This window comes from Arachis hypogaea, chromosome 20, assembly GCF_003086295.3.
Source record: "Arachis hypogaea cultivar Tifrunner chromosome 20, arahy.Tifrunner.gnm2.J5K5, whole genome shotgun sequence".
Taxonomy (NCBI): Eukaryota; Viridiplantae; Streptophyta; class Magnoliopsida; order Fabales; family Fabaceae; genus Arachis; species Arachis hypogaea.
The window spans coordinates 12,767,635-12,774,307 of record NC_092055.1 but is presented as its reverse complement, the minus strand read 5'-3'; the positions used below and the strand labels follow the sequence as shown (position 1 = coordinate 12,774,307).

General features: G+C 39.7%; 1 non-coding gene across 1 annotated transcript; it reads left to right on the top strand.

The window, feature by feature from the left end:
* Positions 1–3,918: 3,918 nt before the first annotated feature.
* On the top strand, positions 3,919–4,026 carry LOC112788691 (small nucleolar RNA R71). Its single transcript, XR_003196046.1, has one exon. It is a non-coding gene; the product is annotated as a small nucleolar RNA R71 (small nucleolar RNA).
* Positions 4,027–6,673: the final 2,647 nt, after the last annotated feature.

Below are 6,673 nucleotides of genomic sequence, written 5' to 3'. Positions count from 1 at the left end.
AGCATAATCTGTTGAGGCATCTCATCCCTCTTGGATATATTACCAAATCTTTGGCATGGGAAACAAGATTTACAAAATTCAACAGCGTCTTTAAAAAGAGTGGGCCACCAGAATCCACAGTCTAAGATTTTTCTAGCTGTTCTTTGAGGGCCAAAATGTCCTCCACTCTCAGAAGAGTGGCATGCCTCTAAAATAAACTGAAATTCTGATTGAGGTACACATCTTCTAATTACCTGGTCAGCACCACACCTCCACAAATATGGATCATCCCATATAAAATATTTAGACTCGCTTTTCAGCTTGTCCCTTTGATGTTTAGTAAAATTTGGAGGGAAAGTATGGCTAACTAGATAATTAGCTACAGGTGCATACCAAGGAACTACTTCAGATACTGCTTGCAAGCTATCAAATGGGAAAGCATCATTTATAGGAGTGGAGTCATCCTTAACATGCTTAAGGCGACTCAAGTGGTCTGCCACTAAATTCTGGTTACCACTCCTATCCTTAATTTCTAAATCAAATTCTTGCAGCAGCAGTATCCAACGTATTAACCTTGGTTTGGACTCCTTTTTAGCTAATAAATATTTTAGAGCTGCATGGTCTGAGTATACTACTACCTTAGTACCAAGTAAATAGGCTCGGAATTTATCCAGAGCAAAAATAATAGCAAGAAGCTCTTTTTCAGTAGTAGTATAATTAGATTGAGCAGCATCTAATGTTTTAGATGCATAAGCAATTACGAAAGGATCCTTACCTTCGTGTTGAGCCAGTGCCACTCCTACTGCATGGTTGGAGGCATCACACATAATTTCAAATTGCTGGCTCCAGTCTGGTCCTCTCACAATCGGAGCTTGAGTCAGGGCGATCTTTATCTTATCAAACGCTTTCATATAATTCTCACTGAACTCGAACTCAATATTTTTTTGCAGCAGTCTAGATAAAGGTAATGCTACCTTACTGAAGTCCTTAATGAATCTCCTGTAAAAACCTGCATGGCCAAGGAACGAACGGACTTCCCTCACGGAGGAAGGGTAAGGTAAACTAGAAATGACATCTACCTTTGCTGGATCTACTGAAATACCAGTTTTGGAGATAACATGTCCTAGAACAATCCCTTCTTTTACCATAAAGTGACATTTTTCAAAATTCAATACAAGGTTTGAACTAACACACCTGTCTAATACTCGACCTAAACTATCCAAGCAAAGGTCAAATGAATCACCATATACGCTAAAATCATCCATAAATACTTCCATACAATTCTCAATAAGATCTGAAAAGATACTCATCATGCATCTTTGGAAAGTAGCAGGTGCATTACATAAGCCAAAAGGCATTCTTTTATAAGCATACGTTCCAAAGGGACATGTAAAAGTGGTCTTCTCCTGATCTTCAGAAGCTATATGAATTTGAAATTAACCTATATAACCATCTAAAAAGTAATAATGGGATTTACCTGATAGGGGATCGAGCATCTGATCAATAAATGGCAAGGGGTAATGATCCTTGCGAGTAGCTTGGTTGAGACGCCTATAGTCAATGCAAACCCTCCATGAATTCTGCACTCTAGTTGTCAGGAGCTCTCCATGTTCATTCTTTATTATTGTGACTCCAGACTTCTTGGGCACTACTTGTACTGGACTGACCCATTCACTGTCTGAGATGGGGTAAATGATATCTGCTTCAAGTAGCCTGGTCACTTCTTTCTTGACAACTTCTAAGATGGTTGGATTCAATCTTCTTTAGGGTTGACAGACAGGTTTCGGGTCCTCTTCTAAATATATTCTGTGCTCACAAACTTGAGGTCTGATGCCTACTATATCCGCTAAGCTCCACCCAATTACTTTCTTATGTCTTTTCAGCACACTAAGCAGTTGTTCTTCCTGTTGAGAAGTGAGTTCCCTTGCAATGATAACTGGAAACTTCTGATTATCCTCAAGGTAAGCATACTTGAGGTGTGGAGGAAGGGGCTTTAATTCCAATTTCTGCTCATGGCTAGGTTTTGGATCATTCGGGGCTAGTGGTAATGGTAAAGTGTTGTCATGATGTTCAGAAGGTGTCCCCACACTTGGGACTTGCTCCATGTGCTTCTCTTCTAATTCTTCTTGGTGAACTTCAGCTATAGTTTCATCAATGATGTCGCACTGGAAGATAGAATAATCTTCTGGAGGGTGCTTCATAGCTTCATTTAAACTGAAACTTACTGTTCTGCCATCTATTTTAAAGGAGTAAGTTCCTGAGAATGCATCCAGCTTGAACTTTGAAGTTTTCAGGAATGATCTTCCAAGCAGGATTGATGATGGTCTTCCTGAGTCATTAGGGGGCATTTCCAGGATATAGAAGTCAATGGGAAATGTGAGCCCCTTAATGCTCACTAATACATCTTCAGTAATTCCAACTACTGTAATAATGCTTTTATCTGCTAACACAAAACGAGCTGCCGACCTTTTTAAGGGAGGGAGCCTTAGAGTATCATATATAGACAATGGCATTATACTAACACACTCTCTTAAGTCACACATGCAATCAGAAAATATTACACCTCCAATTGTACAGTTAACCATGCATGGACCTGGATCACTACATTTTTCAGGTATACTTCCCATTAAAGCAGATATAGAACTACCTAAAGGAATAGTTTCTAAGTCATTAATTTTATCCTTATGAATGCATAAATCTTTCAAAAACTTTGCATATTTAGGTACTTGCTGAATAACATCAAAAAGGGGAACAGTTACCTCAACCTTTTTGAAAATTTCTACCATTTTGGAATCAAGTTCCATCTGCTTTTTGGACTTTCTAGCAAGGTGTGGGAATGGGATAGGGATGGCGTCACTTGTAGCCTCTATATCCTTTGGTGCTCCATTCCTTGGCTGAGCCGTTTCTTCTTCGACCTTGTCTTGTACTTTATCTTCCTATTCAGCATCTTCCATTTCAGCATCTTCTACTTCTATCACATCCTCAGCTGAGGCGTGTTCTATTGGGCTTGGCTCCTCCTGATTCCTCTCTAGCAGTGTGGTTTCAGACCTCAAAGTGATGTCATTGATGCCACCCTTCGGGTTAGGTAAGGGTTGAGAAGGAATTCCACTGGATTTTAAAGGTTGGTTAGTAGAAGTAGGTAATGAATCTATCCGGGTGGCGAGAGCTTGTAAAGTGGCATTCAGACCATTTAAAGTGGAGTTCAGTGTAGTCTGCATGTCTTGTTGTCCTTGTGCAAGAGAACGAAGCATCTCGTCATTTGATGAGGAAGTAGGATAAGTGATATGTGGTACTTGTTGTTGGTTTTGCTGGGGTCCTTGTGATTGTCTTAAGTGAGGAGCTCTGTAAGGTTGGTTCTGATTCTGTTGTCTGTTATTGTTATTCTACCTCTGATTTCCATAGTTGTCTCTGCCTCCTTTGTTATAGTTGTCCCTCCAGCCATCCTTGGTTATAGTTCCCACCTTGGTTGTGATTGCCGCCTTGTTGAATGTATCCTTGATTTGGGCGGTCATAGAAGTTATGAGTAGCTGCCACAGTATTATCTTCTTGTTGGAGTTGCGGGCATTCATCAGTATAATGACTATAATCAGCACATATGCCGCATACTCTTTGGGGTACTAACTGTTGGCTTTGCTATGGTGGGGAAGGCTGAGCTTGATGTGGTTGATTCAACTGTAATTGCTTTAGTAGGTTGGTCATTTCACATATGCTCTGTGTAATGGCAAAGGTCTCAGTACTAGAGGAAATTTCTGCAACAGCTTTTGAGTGGGTGCTCCTGTGCCTGTGATTCCTGGTGGATTCAGCTAAGTCGCTGATCAGTTGCCATGCTTCATCTGCGGTCTTGTACTTCTTCAGAGAACCATTACTAGCACCATCTAGTATAGTTTTATCCCGAGGCTTCATGCCTTGAGTAAAATAGCTGATCAACACTAGTCTGTCAATCATGTGATGGGGGCATGCGTCCAGAAGGTTCTTAAAACGCTCCCAGTATTCGTAGAGAGTTTCTGATTCACCTTGAACAATGCATGAGATCTCTTTTCTTAGTCTGTCTGTAACTTCAGCTGGAAAGTATTTCTCCAAAAATTCTCTCCTGAGCGTATCCCAGTTGGTAACAGTTGCCTCAGATTGGGAGTAGTACCACTCCCTCACCTTTCTCTCAAGAGAAAATGGGAAGGTAGTTAATAGAATGGAAGTTTTATTCGCACCCTGATGCCTAACAGTAGAACAGGCTATCTGAAAATCCCTGAGGTGCTTGATGGGCTCCTGAGCAGGTAAGCCATGAAACTTAGGCATTAAGTTGATTAGTGCAATCTTCAGTTCAAAATCTGCAGCCAGAGTTGGGTGATGTACTTGATATGGCTGCATTGTGAAATCTGGGGCTCCAGCTTCCTGGAGAGTAATCCTCCTAGGTTCTGCCATTCTATCTGCACGTGAATCAACTGAATTAGTAGTAAAGGAGCTTGTTTCGCTCTCAGATGGCGGTTCAGATTCGCCCTCAGATGAGACTGGTGAATCGATAACAATCACTTCACCACCCTTAGAGGCTAACCGATGTCGAGCTCGCCTAATACGTGAAATAGTCCTTTCAATTTCAGGATCAAACGTGGCTAAGCTCGGATCAGGCAGTGAACGCGTCATTCAAGGAAAGAAACACATAGCTCATGGTAAAAAAAAATGAAAATAAAATATGCGAATAAAAATAAAAATATGTACACTAATTAATAATTTAGCACACAATTGCAACTCCCCGGCAACTGCACCAAAAATTGGTGCGTGGCAGAAGTTAGACCAATTAAGAGATTTTTAATAAGAGAAAAACGTTGTAAGTATAGCCCTTAACTAGCTAAAATCTGCCTCACCAATTTAAAAAGGATGTCACAAAAATTTAGAATAAAATTACTGGAAGTATGAATCACAGGTCGTCTCCCAACAAGTTGCACGAAAGGGTGCTAATTTATTAATTAGGAATTTTCCGAGGGTTTTGAGAGTTGAATAATGAACAATTAATTAATTGTAAATTAAAGCAACGAAAACTAAGAATAATTATTAATAAAAAAAAGCCTTGACTGGGGGAATGATTAATTGGAAGTTCTATCCTTGTTGGGGTCTCTTAAATGTAGTATTAAAAAGGTTGTTGTTTTCACTTAGTTAACCCTTACTAAATAAAGGAAAGTCAAGTGATTAAGCTAACCCTTATTTGCAAATCCTAGTCCTCTCCCTTAGGAAGGTCTAGCATTAGTAAATACAGAACTAGCCAACAACTTCCAGTTTAATCAACACCTAAGCCTTCCAACTCAAGTGTCTCCTTTTAATCAACCCCCATGTCAAGTATGGAGTCTACTCCATTGACATGAATATAACGCTCATAAAAATATAAGAAGACATGATGAATTAAATAAAAATAAAATAGAGACTGAAAATTAATTGAAAGTAAAAGTAATCCTCTTTATCAACAATCCATGAAAATAATCCAATTAGAACTCTAAATAAAATAAATAAGGATATGGAAGAATAAGGGACAGAGTAAACAAACTAGAATAATGTCTTCAACGGAGGTAATGACTTATTCAATATCCAAAAGCATAAAACTAATTAACTATGAATGTAAAGAGAACCTAGAGGGGAAGTAATCCTCTCTAAATTCATATCTAAAAACCTAAAACTATCCTAATGAGAATATGTGAAGTTGTGTCAAGTTGCGTAAAGAGGTGTGTTGAGTCTCTGCATGTTCTCTGGCTTTATTCTGTGTTTCTGGGCCGAAAACTGGGTCAAAACGGGCCCAAACTCGCCCCCAGCGTTTTCTGTTAATTATGCAGATCGCGCCGGTCACGCGTACGTGTCATCCATGCGTTCGCGTCATTCAGCGATTTTCTTGTCACGAGTCTGCGTCGTTCACGCATTCGCGTCATTCGTGCAGACTCCAATCCACGCGTACGCGTCAGGCACGCGCACGTGTTGCTGCGATTTTCTCCATTTTGCGCGCCCGCGTGAGCCATGTGCTTGCGTCAGTGTTCTCTGGTCATCTCCTTAGTTTCTTGTGTTCCTTCCATTTTTGCAAGCTTCCTCTCCATTCTCTAAGCCATTCCTGCCTTATAAAGCCTAAAACACTTAACACACGGATCACGGCATCGAATGGTATAAAGGAAAATTAAAATATACTAATTAAAGGTCTCTAGGAAGCAAGTTTTCAACCATAGAACAATACTAGGAAGGAAAATGTAAAATCATGCAATTAGTATGAATAAGTGGGTGAAGACTTGATGAAACCACCCAATTAAGCACAAGATAAACCATAAAATAGTGGTTTATCAGGTTGTCCATAAGCTTGGGGCTCCTCCCACCTTTGATTTCCAAATCATTGATGCACATCCTCATTGAAGCTTCCATTTCCTACAACATAGTTTGAACCACACTCATTGCCAAAGGGGTGAGAATTCATGGTGATAAGAGAAAACAAAAAAAACTAACAAGAAACAAAGAGAACCAAATTCTAAAACTATCAAAAACTAACAAAGAAGAAAGGCAAACATATTCACAATATATACAATAGCCAATAACAGCACCATTGCAATTCCCCGGTAACGGCGCCATTTTTGATGTGAGAATTTTAGTTGCTTGATGGTATAGAATTTCACAAATGAAATCTCGTTGCAAGTATAGTTCTACACTAACAAACAATCCTCCCAATCAAAAA